At 37.0% G+C, this 15962-nt stretch overlaps 1 protein-coding gene across 3 annotated transcripts in view; it reads left to right on the forward strand.

Moving 5' to 3' along the window:
- Positions 1 to 728: 728 nt before the first annotated feature.
- RFX3 (regulatory factor X3) overlaps positions 729 to 15962 on the forward strand; it is a 121438-nt gene continuing 106204 nt past the window's right edge. For 2 of the 3 annotated variants that reach the window (XM_062599436.1, XM_062599438.1), the window contains exon 1: positions 729 to 940. The gene's annotated coding sequence lies outside the window, so the exon portion shown is untranslated. Of the gene's footprint in view, positions 941 to 1293; positions 1352 to 15962 lie in introns of those variants that run through there. The other variant, XM_062599437.1, reaches the window with a different exon arrangement.

Consider the following 15962-nt stretch of genomic DNA (forward strand, 5'->3'; position numbering starts at 1 on the left):
CCCTTCCAGAGCCCAAGCCGGCCGCGACGGGCGGGAGCGCGGGCGGCGAGCAAAGGCCGCGCCGGCGCCATCGTCTCTGCCGCCTCAAAATGGCGGCGGCGGCCGGATAGCCCCAACACCCCCTCCTCTCCCCTCCCAGCGGCGGCTCCTCACGGCCATTCCCCGAGGGGAAGCGGCCCGGGACCCTACTGCGCGGGAAGGGGAACAGCTGCCGGGCGAGCACCAGGCGAGCACCCGGCGGGAGCGCGCGTCGCCCCTCACCGTCCCTTATCCGGGGCCCTCTCGCACCTCCCCCTTCGCCCGCCGGATGTGGCGTCAGAGTGGCCACGGTCCCGGCTCAGGCGGGCTGCCCGCTGGCCACGCCCCCCACGCCGCCGGCCCGGCGCGGCCGTTAGCGACCGTTAGTAGCCGTTACGGGGGCGGCCGCGCCGCGCCTCCTGCCTCGCCCACCCTGCCGCGCCACTGCGACGGGCAGCCAGCGGCCCCGCCGGCGCGGAGGGGCGAGGCGAAGGATTGGCGCCCTCCCCCGCAGCCCGGCCGGAGGAGCCGCGGTAGACCCGCGGAGGCAGCCCAGCAGCGGCGGCCGCCGCGGTCTTGCTCCGCCCCGGCGCTTGGCGGGCCCGCGGCGCCGTCAGTCAGGGAGGCGCCGCCTCTTCCGGACCTTTCCGGCTGGGCCGCCGCCTCCTCCTCTCTCGCTCGCTCTCTCCCTTTTGTGAGTTATAGCAACCGTTGCCTTGTGAATCAAGCGCCATAGTCACCGTAGTCCTGGCGACTGTTACCCATCAACAACAACCGCTCCTCTCCTGCTCCTCCTCCTCCTCCTGCTTCTCCTTACCCCCATCCTCACGCCCTTCCTCATCATCACCCACAACAACAACAACAACAGCCACCAGCAGCAACAACAACAGCAGGAACACCATCACAGCCCTCCACAGCCCAGGTGAATATGCTCGTTGGGTGCCCGTCTGCCCTCCCTCTTCTCTCCCTCCCCCAACCTCTGCCTCCCCCCCCTCCTTGCAGCATCCGGGCTGGGGCTTCTCCGTTGGGCTGCACCATTGATCGAGGTGTAGTGAGAGGAGCGTAGGTTTCCCGGCTCCTTGCTTTCACCCGCCGTCTCCTCTTCTCCTTCCCTGCTCTTCCCGGCTGCCTCCCCCTCTCCAGCCTCCGCTGTCTCTGAGTGTACTCTGCGGCTGGGTGGAGAGCGCGCCGCGGGGCGGGAGAGCGGGCATGGGGGTGCCCGCCGGGCGGGGAGGGGGCCTTGTGGCGTTGCGGAGCCAGGAGCCAGAGCGATTTGGCCATAGTAGGGGCAGAAGCGCGCTTCTGGGGTCTCCAGGACGATCGCTTGGATATGGTGGGTATGCATCTTCCTTGGCCTCTTTACACGAGTGGGCCTCCGGCCACAGTCTAATGTTGCTTGCTTTAAAACCGGAAAAAACTCCGTGGAGGTGGGAGGAAAGAAACAGCTAGAGATGGATTTTCTAGCACAGCGAGAAGCCGGAGTGCGGGGGTGCAGAAGGAAGGGTTCCTCTTTCACTTATAGGGCCTTGTTCTCATTTGTCATGATTGCTATAGGTGCGGATGTCTGCAAACTTTCTATGTCTTTTAACAGCGATCATGTGTTAGCAATTACTTTCCTGTGCTTTTTGTGGCTTATTTTTTTTAAATCATAATTAATATCATTGCAGTTTTTAGGGCAAGCAGTATTTTCTTTGCATAATAAAGTGCTTTCCCTTTTATCCAATGGAACCCTTATCTATACACAAAGTAGCAAGTTTTTTTTTTTTGTTTTGTTTTTACTATCCTACTGGGGATTATTTTTTTAAATGATGCTTTTATACTGTCAATGTGGTATGGAACAGTGCATGTGTACTTGGCAGTTTATTCACATAGAGTTCATGGGGAGATGGCTGGGGAGAGGATCCATCTCAGTTTCCTTAAAACTCTTCACAGTGAATAAAGTTCAAGACATTTCATTGTGATTGCAAGTCTATGTGCTAAACAGCAGAGAAAAGAAAGGAGAAAGAAAAAATAGAAAAAAATGCTTTATGATTTTGTCACTGCTACTGTACTTCAAGAGGCTATTTGGGGAGGAAGGGAAAAGAAGAGGCAATTTTTTCTTCTGTCAATTTGAAATGTGAATTATATTATTCGTGAAGATTTTTTTTTCATTTTTTGGATCCTAAGTGCTTATTTTCTTTTTTTGTGTTTGCTTATTAAGATCTAAAGATTTGTGTTGCCAGCATAAGCAAAATTTATTTTAAATACTTAAGTATTCTTTTGGGCAAAACATATTTTTAGTATTTCATTATGGCAATGAAATTCTCTTTTAACATCTTCATATCCGGTTACATTGTCCTCCTTGATGCGTCAAATCACCTGTCAGTGTGATTTGCGAGTTTTTGCTTCTAAAGGGATGACTTTTTTATTTCCTTATTGCTTTGTTTAATAAAAATTACTAAGAAAAATTAAAAGGATTTTTTGGTAGGTTTTGGATTTAAAACCTACCATAGTGCATATACTTTTTCTATATTTATATCTCTAAAACTCTGTATCAAATGCAAGGCTTTTCTTTGCAATATCAACTAGAATTTATTGGTTATCTTACATTGGAACTGCCAAAGAATGTAACAGCGTCAATTTTTCCAAGTACCTGTCAAGTACAGAATATGCTAAATAGTTTCTGCCTTGTTGATACTAATATTTCTTGAGCTAAGGCATATTTATCGCTCTTTTTATTTTTTTTTTAATATATGTTTCACTGGCCAGCTATGTAACAGAATACATTTTGAGCATTGACTAGAGTTCTCTACATTTTCATCTTGTTATGATTTTTTTCAAGGTGGAAACATTCAATGCTAGTTTTCTAGGCACTAGTGTCAAATAAAGGACATTAAGAATTACCAGTGTGAGTCAGGTATGTCTGTATGCATTCAGTAGGTTATAGTACTGTATCAGTTATATGGCATGTTTGAATTTTAATGTAGTTGATACTAGTTTTATCAAGTCGTTTATTTTGTGATTTATTGGTTGTGAAATCACTCCTTACATCTAATGTTCTTCCAAAGATAAACATTGGTTCAGGACAGACTCCTATTCAGGATGGAATTCCTTCTGGGTATTGACATTTGTCTTTGAAGAACGTGTATCCAGACACATGTGAGCAAAGGAGGTTGCACAAGCTGTGAGACAAACCTTCTGTTTACCTCTTTGTGGGAGAGTATGGATGTTTCTTAAAAATTCTGATTAGAAGTACATAGTCTTTTTTAAAAAACAAAGACCTTTTAGTCTAACCTAGTTATATTTGCTTACGGCAGTGGGAGCATTTTGGAAAATAATGATATAGCCATATCACCTTTGTTAATATTATAGACCTTACTGAAACAAATGTTATTGACACTTTATTCTCTGCAATTCTCTCCATTTCTCTACATTTTACTGACTGTAGGCAAGATTTACCTTTTCCATTCTGATTTCCTAATGCTCCTAGCTATCAGAATAGTAGATGTTTGTGATGCTAACCAGTCTTTTGAACATAAGTGGCTTTGTGATTTTTATTTGGTTATTTTCCTGGTTTAGATTGTATAGCTAAATAACTATGTTTCAGCATACCCTAATGATCCTTTTTGTATCATATGCTCTGTTGTGCTTTTAATCAGTTAACTTACGTTGTGCTGGTGTGGAGAGTTCTTCTTACTAATGTAGTGAAAATAAATGAAGTGGGAATCAAAAGTACAGTGGTGTACAGAGTTTAGAAGCAAAGTATTTAATCTGATAATTATGGCTGGCTTTGTTAGTACATGTTTTCCGCAGCTATGGTAGTTTGTGAATCACAATATTGTCTTCGGAAATAAATCTTACCATTTCTTTCTATTTATTAATTTTAGAAAAGGAAGGATGCTGTTGTTTTATTCTTACTTGAAACATAATCAGGATGCTAGTGTTTTATCACTGTAGTTTCTTTTGGTGTTTTAGTTAGTGTTTCTAGTCTTTATGCTTTACTTTTATCTTCTCTTATGAAAGGCTTCCCTCTTGTAATATCCCAAATTAGTTTCTTTTTCTTTTTTTTAAACCTGCAGTTTGCCCAAAAACTTACTAGCTGCAGATATCGACATGTGGTATATTTAGAAAAGGAATAAGCTTTTAAAAATTTAAGATACATGACTTCTAAAGTCCTTTTGAAAGACTGTTTTCAGTTGAAATGACAAATCACGAATATATCATAAACATAGGGAGAAAAAAAACTATTAGTGGTACAGTAAAATTTGTATTATGGAAGTTCCATTCTGAAATCAGACTCTTTGTCAAATGAATATACTAGAATACCCAAAAAAGTATATTTAAAAGTTATAAATTAAAATATGTTTTACTAAGAATGAGGAATGAGGAATTTTAAAACTTATAGGCTAATTTTTAAGATTGTGGATTTTTTGTTAGTTACATTTTGATGTTTTTGACATAGTTCCAGTTAGGGTAGTTATGACTTAACGGCAATACTTCTCTTGCTTACAGGTGCTATGTATACCCATGTTTTGGAAATTAAAGGAACAGTATGTAGTCTGATTTGATTAAATCTACTTTGCTAGGGACAGATGGCTGATTTAAACAAGTGTCACTTTCATTTCATGTTCATTGTATTGAAACTTCCAGAGGTTTACAAAAGAGCTGGCTAAAGCAGGTGGCTTTCTCTGCTTTTGTGATGACCAAAATGTACTTTTAAAGGAAATTTTCTCTGTGACTAGATGTATCTTAATAGTTAACATATTGTTTGAAAGCCTATAATGCTCCATAAAGCTTATTCATATTTTACTTCTTTTATTACTTTCTTATCAAACTTAAAGAAGGACCTACAAGAATTTGGGCATGAAATTTAGCAGTTTATGGTATGTGCAGAAATCCTAATAATGTTCCTGCTTGAATGATCAAGAGCAAAAAGGTAGCTTGCTGTAACATTTTGTTTCACTCCATTTAGCTTTTTCTAAACATCACTTGTTAAGTATTTTTTTTTAAATAAAAAAGATGTGTTACTAAGAACATAGAATTAATTTCAAACTTCTGTATTTTGTTTCTGTTGCTTTTCAGTATTAGTACATCCCTGTTATTTTTCATTTGTTTAACAGTTACAGTTTGCTCAGCTACAGAAGATCAGTAAAGAAAAAAAATGAAATTGAAATTTGATTTCTAGTACTTCTTAGGTGTGTGCCCTTTTCTTCCTAGAGGTTCATTTTTTTCACTTTGTGTTTTGTATAACAGTACCTGGAGTTTATTCTCAGTTACTTTCCCTCTAGTAAATGCACCAGAGGGTGCTGTGCTGTTGAAATAGAAAAAGAAAATATCCTAAAAATTCTTTCATTCAAATACACTGATAATGTATGTAAGATTTAGAAAAAATCTTGCTACAGCACTTCTGTTTTTTTTCATGCGTTGCCATATAGCAAGTTATTATTGTATTGGTAATACTGTACTAAAAACATGCAATAAATTGACTGTTATATATATATGCTCTATATGCAATCCTTGTTGACTGAAACTGAACATAAAGTTATACATAAACTGTGTCTGTATAGCATGTAGTTGACACAGTTTTTACTTACTGAAGTCATTGCTCTTCTGAGAAGCTGGATGGATTTGCATAAGAAATTCATGCATTTTATAGTGAGGTTTAATTGTGTGTTTTACAATACTCCACACTCACCTGCTACACACACTTTAGTTGGTAAGTGTACGTTCATGTTACCTTTTTATTTATGGCCAAATTCTTTTTTAAAAAATGTATTGCTGCATGTGGTTTTTTGCTTTCTCATTGAAACTCCCACTGGATGAAATTGAGATTAGAGTTTACCAGTTTTACTTCTGAACTGCAAAGGAGATAGAGCTTTCTCTATCAATCATTAGTTCTCACAGTAAAGCAGTAGTATCCTCTGTATTTACAAGGAGACCTGTGTTCCATTTCAAAAATTACGCTGTGGTATATACTAACAGATTAAAATGTTATCATCTTAACTTCTGTAGTTTAATAATAATATTTTTCTATAAACTGTGAGATTAATAAGGCAATGCTTTTTAGTATGGGAATAGATAATTAGTGTTATTTTCCTTTGGAAAAGCATGAAATGGTGCTGGAATTATGTATCTTAAAATGCTTGTTTTCACATATTATTGTTAGTTGTTTTACCTGTTGTAGTGTGCTAAATGAGTTGTATTTGATTTTCCATACTCAGATTTTGTGAAACAAAATCCAGAAATGATGGATGTAGTATATGGTAAGTTATATTTAGTAAAGGAGTTTAATCTGTTGTAATACAAATTTTAATGAGGCTTGGAAGTTTACATTTTGGCAATTCAGACCTCCTTTGTAAATTCCTAACTTATAACCTTTCTTACCTGTTTAAATACTTATATGTTACTTATAACAATGCTGTGTGAACATATTAATCTGTGAATTTGATGGAGTATACTTAAAACATTTTGTGACTTCTATGCATTTATTAACAGCTGAAAAAAAAAAACTGTAAGTATTTTTAAAGGTCATTCATCCAGCCATGGACTGTGTATGTGGAATAGACTTCTCTGAGTGAATGTGTAATTGTGTAATGCATATAGGCATTATATAATGCGTGTAGACTGTACAAGTGATGCAGTACTGTTTCTTTAGTTCTTTTTTTCCCTTTTTATTGGAGTCTTATTTCAAATAAGTTTGTAAGCTCTTTAAGGCAAGAACCATGTCTTTGAGTACACTGTAGATATCATTATAAAGCTTTGATTTTGTTCGGATTTGGATATTAGCACTACAAAAAGTAATGAATAACTGAAAACAATGTTTACTGTTTATTTACCAAGTAAATAGCTTCCCTTGCCTGTTCTGTTAACTCATAATAATTAATTTATCTGCATTTTATCTTATGTACCTCTTCAAGGGCATTTTCAGAATGCTGAAACTCAGTGCATTTAAGTCAGTGATGCAGCATTGCAAAGTAGAAGTAGCAATAATCAGTTCTTTAGAAAGGTGTATTATGTTACCTTTCGCTGCCATTTAGTCAGTTTATTCTACTTCAGATAAGGTCTGCTTTTTCCTCATCTGATTTCTTCTTTTTATATGTTATTAACTATACTTTCTCCATAAAAAAAAGTGTAATAAAATTCTAAGGCAGAACTACTTAAAAATATAGTTATTAAGGTTAAAGATAACCATTATGTTTTTGTAGAGCAAAATTTATTTATTTATTTTTTAAGCTCAAATGAGCTGGTTCATTTCTGTTAATTTTTTATGTGATGCGTTTGTGTATTGTTTCCAAAGACCTTTGGTCTCATTATCTTTTAATGTACCGGAATTTTGGGAGAGAAGGAAAAGGAGTCTTACCTAAGTAGCTCCCCTATTCTGTGAACATCCAAAAGTATTGTCAGGGTACTTAAAGGTTTTACTTACCAGTGTAGTAGAGGATCAGGACTGAGTCTGAGCCTTTTGGTGTAGTTGCATGTTTTTCACATAGCATATACAAAAGCTACTGTTTGTCTGTGTACCATCATCTAAAGAAAATGGGATTTATTCTGTTATTACAACTGATACTGTTTGAATTGTTTTCCTTCACATCCCATGGTAGCATTCTGCATTAGTAACAGCTGAGAGTGCGATCTGAAAGTGCAAATTTTAAATGAATAGGACTACAAAAAGGTAACTACTGTTACTAAGGAGGGCCAACTATACTCCCTATACATGGACAGAAGTAATAAATTTTAATTCTGTTGCCATTACCTTGTTTATTATATCAAGTGAACATCAGTTAAAATGTTACATCAAAATGTCATGTGAATTTTAAATTCATGTTTAAAAAATTTTGGGAGGCCTCCAGCTAGAACCCTAGCTACTGTTTTATAACAACATCTGTCTTCTGAAGAAAACTTCCCTAGTCTTTCTACTTTATTGTTCAATAACTTGAAATAAGCAGGAGAGGTAGTTCAGTTACAAACTTACTGAAGGAGGAGTGGTTCCCACTCAGTGTTCCTTGTTGCTGAGATGTACATTCTGGTTCTTCCATTAGTAAATGCATGTGGCTGTACACAAATAATTGCCATTCATCTTTTTAATGACAGTTTTAAAATGCAACGTTTATTACCAGGATTTGATTGTATTTGCATTGGGTCTCCTGGATATTTTGGGAAGATTAAAAAAAAAAAGAAAAAAAAGGAGAGAGAGGGAGGGAGAGGGAGGGAGAGGGAGAGAGAGAGGGAAAGTAAAAAGCAAAATTACCAGCCTTGGTTAAAAACCCATGCTTGCTTTCAGAAGAGTTTTCTTTGGAAAGAGTTGTTCTATAATCATCACTTTTAAATTTAAGTTTCTCAGATTTTCTAATTAAAAACTTCCTGATCTGATTGTATATATTTTGCGTCAGTTAAGTAGTAGAAAGTTAATCTATGTTTAACTAAGTATCTATAGCTCTACAGAGTATACACCCACTTATAAAATATATTTATGGAATTTAATCAAATAAACATATTTATGGATTTATGGAAAGCATTTGGATTTTTTCTGCCAAAACTCCTAGCTGTCTTCAGAGTTGCATTAGCCTTGGCTAATGAGGGGCGGTAGAACAACCTTCATAAAATTAATAACCTTCAAGTTTATTATCAAATCAGCTGTTAGGCAGGAAGTCAAATTTACACTTAAGTTACTTAAGCATGAGGTAGCTTAAGGTCATGTCAAGAGGCAGATTTCTGTTTAGTAACTGGATAAGTCCTATTTTAATTGGCCTACTCTCTATTAAACCACTCCATTTTAATTGCAAGTTGCAAAATAACTGATAAATAATTCTTTTATATTCATTTTATTCCTTTCTATTAGGTTTAGTAAATAAAAAAAAAAAAAAAACTTAACACCTGTGAGTAGACTTCGTGTAATACATTTCTCTGTACCTCTGTAATACTGCATTTCCCTATAACTTTTAGAAGTAGTCTCTTCTAAAACTTTCATATTCTTTTGTGAACCAGACTATTCTTTCTGGTATTTTAGAGAATAAAATACAATCAACTTTAGAATGGAGGGATGCAGCATGAAAATAAGCATCCAGTTCCTGATCCAGTCCCAGGAAATGCATGTTTGCATTTTGGGTGTTGAAGTGAGGCGAATGTGAATGCTAAGATGAGGACAGCAGCTCTACATGGTGTAGTCTCATTTCAGCTTTGCAGGCCCATTCTGGTTGAAGGTCATCTTGAGTTATGCCATTTTATGCCATCTCTCTAAGATTTCTTTTTTCCTATGAGGAGAGTAGTCCTGATAGAGTACTTCCAGGAACAATAACAAACAGGTAAATCCATATTTTGAATTTCGTGGAGATGACAGGGGTTTAGTGTCTTCTAAACCTCAGGTTGGTTTGCAGAGGGAATTCAGTATGTTCTGTGACAAAGTATCCTTCATTATCAAACTTAGGTCAAAACAAGAGAACATTTATTTGCAATAAATTAAGAATTAGAGTTGGTCCTACCAATGAATAGCATAATTTATCAAGCAAGTACTGATTCTGATTGATGGATCAGACCTTTTCCTAGTATTTTTAGTGCTCTATTTTTTTGCTGGTTCAGTTGCAGTTGTTCAGTGTGCTTTTCAGTATTGTAGCCAAGACTGTTTCAAATTATCCAGATGGTGAAGTAGCTATACAATACAATTTTATGAATTTGTATGGTTTAGGATACTCAGATTACAATTACCATCTTATATCATTACTTTTTTTGGGAGGAGGGTGGGAGAGAGATTCTTACCAAGATTAAACTTTTGGATATTAAAATTTTTGACCTCTATGTCGTTATATGCCCAACTGAGTCAAATTTGCTGTCTTCAACAGGACTTGACAGTGTTCATTTTCTTCATTGCTTTTTCTTCCTTTTAGTATGTATTTCTGTTGTATCCTTATTGACATTCCAAAGGAATTGACATTTCTTGACTTAAGGGGAGTTCTAGCTCTAGCATCATGACTTCAGTGCAGTGACCAACCTTCTTGACCCCGTGAAGATTGTTAAAATATTTTGTTCATATGGCCTGAGTCACAAGGTGTATATCACATAGTTCAGACAACTAAGAATGGCTGGATGAGGGGGATGTCATTTGTCTTGACTTTAGCAAGGCTTTCAACACTGTCTCCCATAACATCATCAAGGACAAGCTGAGAAAACATGGGCTAAAGAAATAGTCAGTGAGGTGGACACTGGCTGAACTGCTGGGTTCGGAGGGTTATGATCAGCCTCATGAAGTCCAACTGGAGGCCAGTGCCATGTAGTGTCCCCAGGGGTTGATACTGAGTTCAGTACTATTTGACCTCTTCATTAATGACTGGGATGAGAGGACTGAGTATACTCTTACTCTGCAAGTCTGCAGGTGGTACAGAACTATGCCTCTGCAGCCATTCAGAGGGACCTTGACTGGCTGGTGAAATGGACCTAAGGAATCTTCTGATGTTCAACATAGGAAAGTGCCAAGACCAGTGCTTGGGAAGGAATAGAAAAACTGCATGCACCAGTACAGGCCAGTTTGGTGGAGAAGACTGTGGGGGTCCTGGTGGACACCAATTTGACCAAGAGTCGGCAGTATGCCCCTGCAACAAAGGCCAGCGGTATGCTGGGCTGCACTGGGGCAAGTGAGGCCAGCAGGTGGAAGGAGGTGATCCTTCTCCCCTGACTCAGCACTGGTGAGGCCTATCTGGAGTGCTGTGTCCAGAGTGGGTGCAGAGCTCCAGTGGACAAAAGAGTCATGGGCATAGTGGAGCAAGTCCATCAAGGGTCCACAAAAATGATGTAGGGACTTGAGTATCTGTCACAGAAGGAGAGGCTGAAGAGCTGTGTCTGCTTAGCTGGGAGAAGAGGAGGATCTGGGGGATCTTATCAACGTATATAACTACCTGGTTGGAGAGTATAAAGATGGTGGAGCCGGGCTCTTCTCTGTGGTTCCCAGTGACAGGACAAGAGGCAGTGGGCACAAACGGAAACTCAGGAAACTCCATCCCATCACAAGGAAACACTGTTTTCCTGTAGGGGTGGTTGAACCCTGGAACAAGTTGTCCAGAGGGATGTGGAGTTACCTAGATATTGTCTCCAGTTGTCCTCCTCTCCCACCAGCACAAGAAGGACTGATAAACTGGAATGAGTTCAGCAGAGGGCCACTGAGGGAGTTGTGACCTGGAGCACATACTTCTGTAAAGAGTTGCTGAGGGACTTGGGCCTGTTCAGTCTGGAGAAGAGCAGCAGTTTCCCCTCCCCCCCAAATATGTACAAGGAGATCCTCAAGAAGATGGAGCTGGGCTCTTCACAGTGGTGATTGGTGAGAGGATGCAAGACAGTGGTCATAAATTCAAACAAGAATGTCTCAGACTGAGGCCATGAGTTCAAATAAGGGAGGCTCGTACCAGGTATAGCGAGAAACCTTTTTCCTAGAACAACAGCCTAGCAGTTGTTCAGGGATCCAGAAAGTTTGTGCTGTCTCCATCCGTGAAAGTTTTCAAGTCCCAGCTGTGTAAAGTCCTGAAAAACCTAGTTTGACTGTACAGCTGACTCTTCTTTGGGAAGAAGGTTGGACTAAAGACCTCCTGAGCTCCCTGCTAGCATGAACTATGATCCTAGCTGTGATTCTTGTGGTGCAGGAGAACTTTCTAAGAATATCCTGCCAAGTGATGCTGTATATCTTACTTTTATAAGCCAGGCACTGATTAAAATGTGTAACAAAAAATTAAAATGGTAAAAGTCTTATTAAACAAAACAAAAAACTTCATTAACAAAAGTTATTAAAATAACCTTTAGCAATCCTGGAAAATTATATTTGTAGTATTCAGCGTTGGTGTCGTATATGTAATACTTTAGATTTTGAAAGTCCCGTATTAAAAATGGGATAGCTAATGCTGTCTATTAAATACTGTTATTTTACGGTTACTTGGCAGTTCTGAAAAGCAAATGGAACAATAAGGTATATGTATTTTTTAGTGTTGCTTTTGTTACTGGCAATATATTAAATTATTAAGCCTTACTATGTCCTAAATTGAGTCTTAGATCTAAAGCTTAAATTTACATTCTGCTTTTCTTCCTGTATACTTTTAATACATATTGTCACAGAATGTTCTTTACATTTGAGTTGTTTTTTGATTCCCTACATGTGCACAAGGATAGAGTCTAATATAGTAGAAATTACATGAAACAACTATAAAAATCAGTTAAAATTATGTTTTATTAAAGTTTCTTTTAAAAGTAGTAATATTTAAATTAAACTTTAGACTCAATTTTTTTGTCTGATTGAATAAAATTTTTTGCTTAGAACATACCATAGCTTTATTAGCCATTATATTTGAGACCTCCTTATTGTGTATTTCTGGATATTCCATTTGTATTATAAAAATAATTATTGTAAATATAGAGATTTGTTAGTCTTGTTCACTATTGTAACAGTTCTAGCTTCACATTCTTTTTTTACTTGGAATTAATGAGATTTCCCTTAGTAATTTTTTTCAGTTCTGTTTTGATAGGTTATTCAGTATTTGTTACTTCAGAGTTTTAGGCTGTGGTTACTATTAGCTCTGGCTGTAACCACAGGAAAAAAAGCATTGGTAGGTGATTTCTGGTACAAAATACGTATACTAGAAATTTCTATTTATATTTGTATGTATGCCTTTCTATGTATATATGTATCTATTTATACATGTTTTTCACTTTCATGATTCTACTAAACGTGTACAAATAATCTAAGTTAGGAGTGCAGTGGATAGATAACTTTCTCAGAGAAGTGCACTGATGAATATAGAGGATTTAATTACTTTAGAATGTTATTTATAAGTTATTTATAAGTATGTGCCTATAATCTAAAAGCAAACGAGTTGAAGTTTCTTTTTTTTTTAAGTCATACATGGAACAAAAATAAAAACATTGGCATCTACCGAAGAAATACAAGCTGAGGCTCTTTCAAGTCACTATCTTCTAAGGTGTGAGTACTGTTAGGTTAGAAAAGCAGAATAGGAGAATGCATGGTTTAGGAACGGAATGTCTTTAGTGCAAGGTGGCTAAAAGGCAGTATAGTGTTTATTCTGAGTAGGTTTATTTCTGCATACATGAATTCTTACATACGTGTACATTCAAATTACTTCATAAAGTACTGAGCCACCACAGTCAGTCATTATTTTTGAAGCATTTATGGGAATAATATTGCTTTATGAATAAATACATACTTTTGGAAGCTGATATATTGGAAAAAATCATATAAGAAAGCAAACAAGGTTAAAATGAGTATCTTAATGTTGTCCAGAGTGATACCGAATTTGAGGCATTTTTACTAAAGTAATATTCCTACTGTAAGAGTAATTCTTTGTCATTGCTTCTAACATAACAAATCTCTTGTGTATTGCCTGTAGAATTGCTCTCATTGGATTTTCTCGTGAGTATATGAAAAAGAAAAGAACATGATAAACATGGTGAAATATTAGTTACCTCTTGGACTTATACTCAGATGACAGGTGATATGATACTCTTATCTTCAGAAACACTAGTCTTCATCTTTTTTCATATTTTTTTTTCATAACTCAAAGTGAGATTGTTTGATGTACTTTAGAGCTAACTTTAATGTAGTACTAGGAAAATCATAATTTAAGTTTACAGTTACTAAACTTTAAATATGTGGGTTCAAGACAAAATGATGGATTTTTGAAGAGGTATTTGTAATTCAGAAAATAGGGAAGGTAAAGGATATCTTTGGAACATAAAAGCTTTTTGAAGAATAGGAGTAGCTTTTTCAGAATGTTACCCAAATTTTGCACATTCTTTGTAAGGACGTGTTTGAAAAACACATGAAAAAGTAATGGGCTATTTTCTTCCTATATATACCTAAAGATTGGTTGCTAATTTTCTCTCTGTTTTTTTTTCCTAGACAGTAAATAAAACTATGCACCAGTCTTTAAATCCTTCTTCATGTCAACTTTTTCACTTGTTTTGCAGTTTGTCATTTGGTCCTGCTTTGCTGCCTTATTATATTATCATTGCTGACAGTGACATCTATTCATGTGTATTTCATAATTATTACTTCTTTTTCAGTATTTCTTGGTATTCATTTTCAGTCCTTATTAACCTCCTCAGTTCAGTATCCACTGTTTTTCCTGTTCCTTGTTGGAGGCTTTGCTCCCATATGGTTTAATGTTTAACAGCTTACCTGAGATAGTGGAGTGTGACAAGGCTGCTAAGCATCACACGTGAGGTATCTTTGACATAGATACAGTTCGGCTGTGGGGTAGCCTGCAGCTACTAATCTTAACTTCTAGGGACTGCATGGTGCATACTTTGCAGCAGCCATTTTGCTTTCTTTTTTGCTAATCTTCAGCTTTCTTTGGGGCGCTTTTACCTGCTTCATCTCAACCTACACAAATTTGGCAAAATATATTTTTAGGAAGATTCTCTGGATCAATTTTATGTCATTGAAAAGAATATTCAGAGGTTCAAGATCTGTTTTTTTCATCTGCAACCTGAGAAGAGGTAAACCTCTCCAAACTGATTTCTTAAAAATTTTTAAAATTTTTAAATTTTAAAATCTTAAAAATTATTTTAAAATAACTTCTAAATTATTTATAAAAGTGTGCTCAATTAGCATCTTAAAATTTTTGCAGAACCTATTAAAACTTGCCCCTTTTGCTATACTACAATGCAAAGCTTCTTTGCCTGGCGTGACACCCTAGGAGCTGATGCTGTTTGCAGCAGAATGTAACCTGTGCAAAGTGTAATTTGAGACAATTAGAAGCCGACTCTTAAAAAACCTTGTGCAAGTAATCCTTACCATATAAGTAATCCCAAGGCATAATCATGTATTACGTTCTTTACAGTCATAATTTTCTACTTCTATTTCTACACACTATTGCTTCTTGGTCAGTTTTCATCAATTCATCTTCAGTAACTTTTAAGCAAGTTCAACAGTACTGATCAGTATTAAGGTACTAGTTTACTGTTGCTTACTTATAGAAAACTGGGGTTTGGGGTTTGAAATGCTCAAATTGGTTAATCCTAGTAAGTTCGGAGCAGGTTTATAATAGGTCAAGAAATTATGCGTGATGAGAGATCTGTGCTTCTTAGAGAAGTTGTTCTCTTTCTGAATTCTTCCATTCCTTTATATTAATATATACATTCATAATCCTTTATATGTGACAAATTTCAATGTTTTCATATTTGAGTGGATTATTCATGTACAGAAAGAGAGATACAAGGATTTTTTGATAATTTATTACCATAGTTTTATTTCATGTCAGAGTGTGCAATTTTAATAACAAAATTGTTGTGTTGCTAATTTAGGCTGTGAATTTTACTACTGTAATGACAAACTCCGTTTTTTGGTGGAACTCTAACAAAGCAAATTTAGCTTTCTTTGGTTTTGGTCCTTTATAGAATATACAATTCCTCCTTCCAGCCCAGTCTTTCATGTTAGAAGAAGACAGGAAAAGGATATCATTTTCTTTCAGATAATTCATTATATTATTGAAAAATGTATGTCATTTAAATTTTACTGCAAACATTATTCAGTACCACATACAAATATATTATTTTTATAGCCACATACGTTGAAATTTGTTCTCCTAAATATATGTGAAATGAAAAGGGCATACTTTTCAGTCCCTGCTTTTGTAGCACTTTGTCTTATGTCCTCATAAGTTTTTCTCTGATTCTGAAGTTTTTGGCTCTCATGGTCATGAAAGTGTAATACCTATTGCAAATAGTTAAGTGATGTGATTGAAGACAATAATGCGCTTTTGATAAGCGGGAGTATAAAGAACATCTTAAGTTTCAGTGAGACCTGTAAACAGACAATTTGCTGAGACAGATCTAATATTAAGTGAAATATAGTTTATTATTGTAAATTCTGTATACTATACATTCGTTCAATTTTGTTTGATATTCATTGCAATGTATATATAAGAGATGAAGAAACTTGTTCTCCCAAGATACCTGTTTTTTGCCTTATGTAA

This window comes from Rhea pennata, chromosome Z (genome assembly GCF_028389875.1).
Source record: "Rhea pennata isolate bPtePen1 chromosome Z, bPtePen1.pri, whole genome shotgun sequence".
Classification (NCBI taxonomy): Eukaryota; Metazoa; Chordata; class Aves; order Rheiformes; family Rheidae; genus Rhea; species Rhea pennata.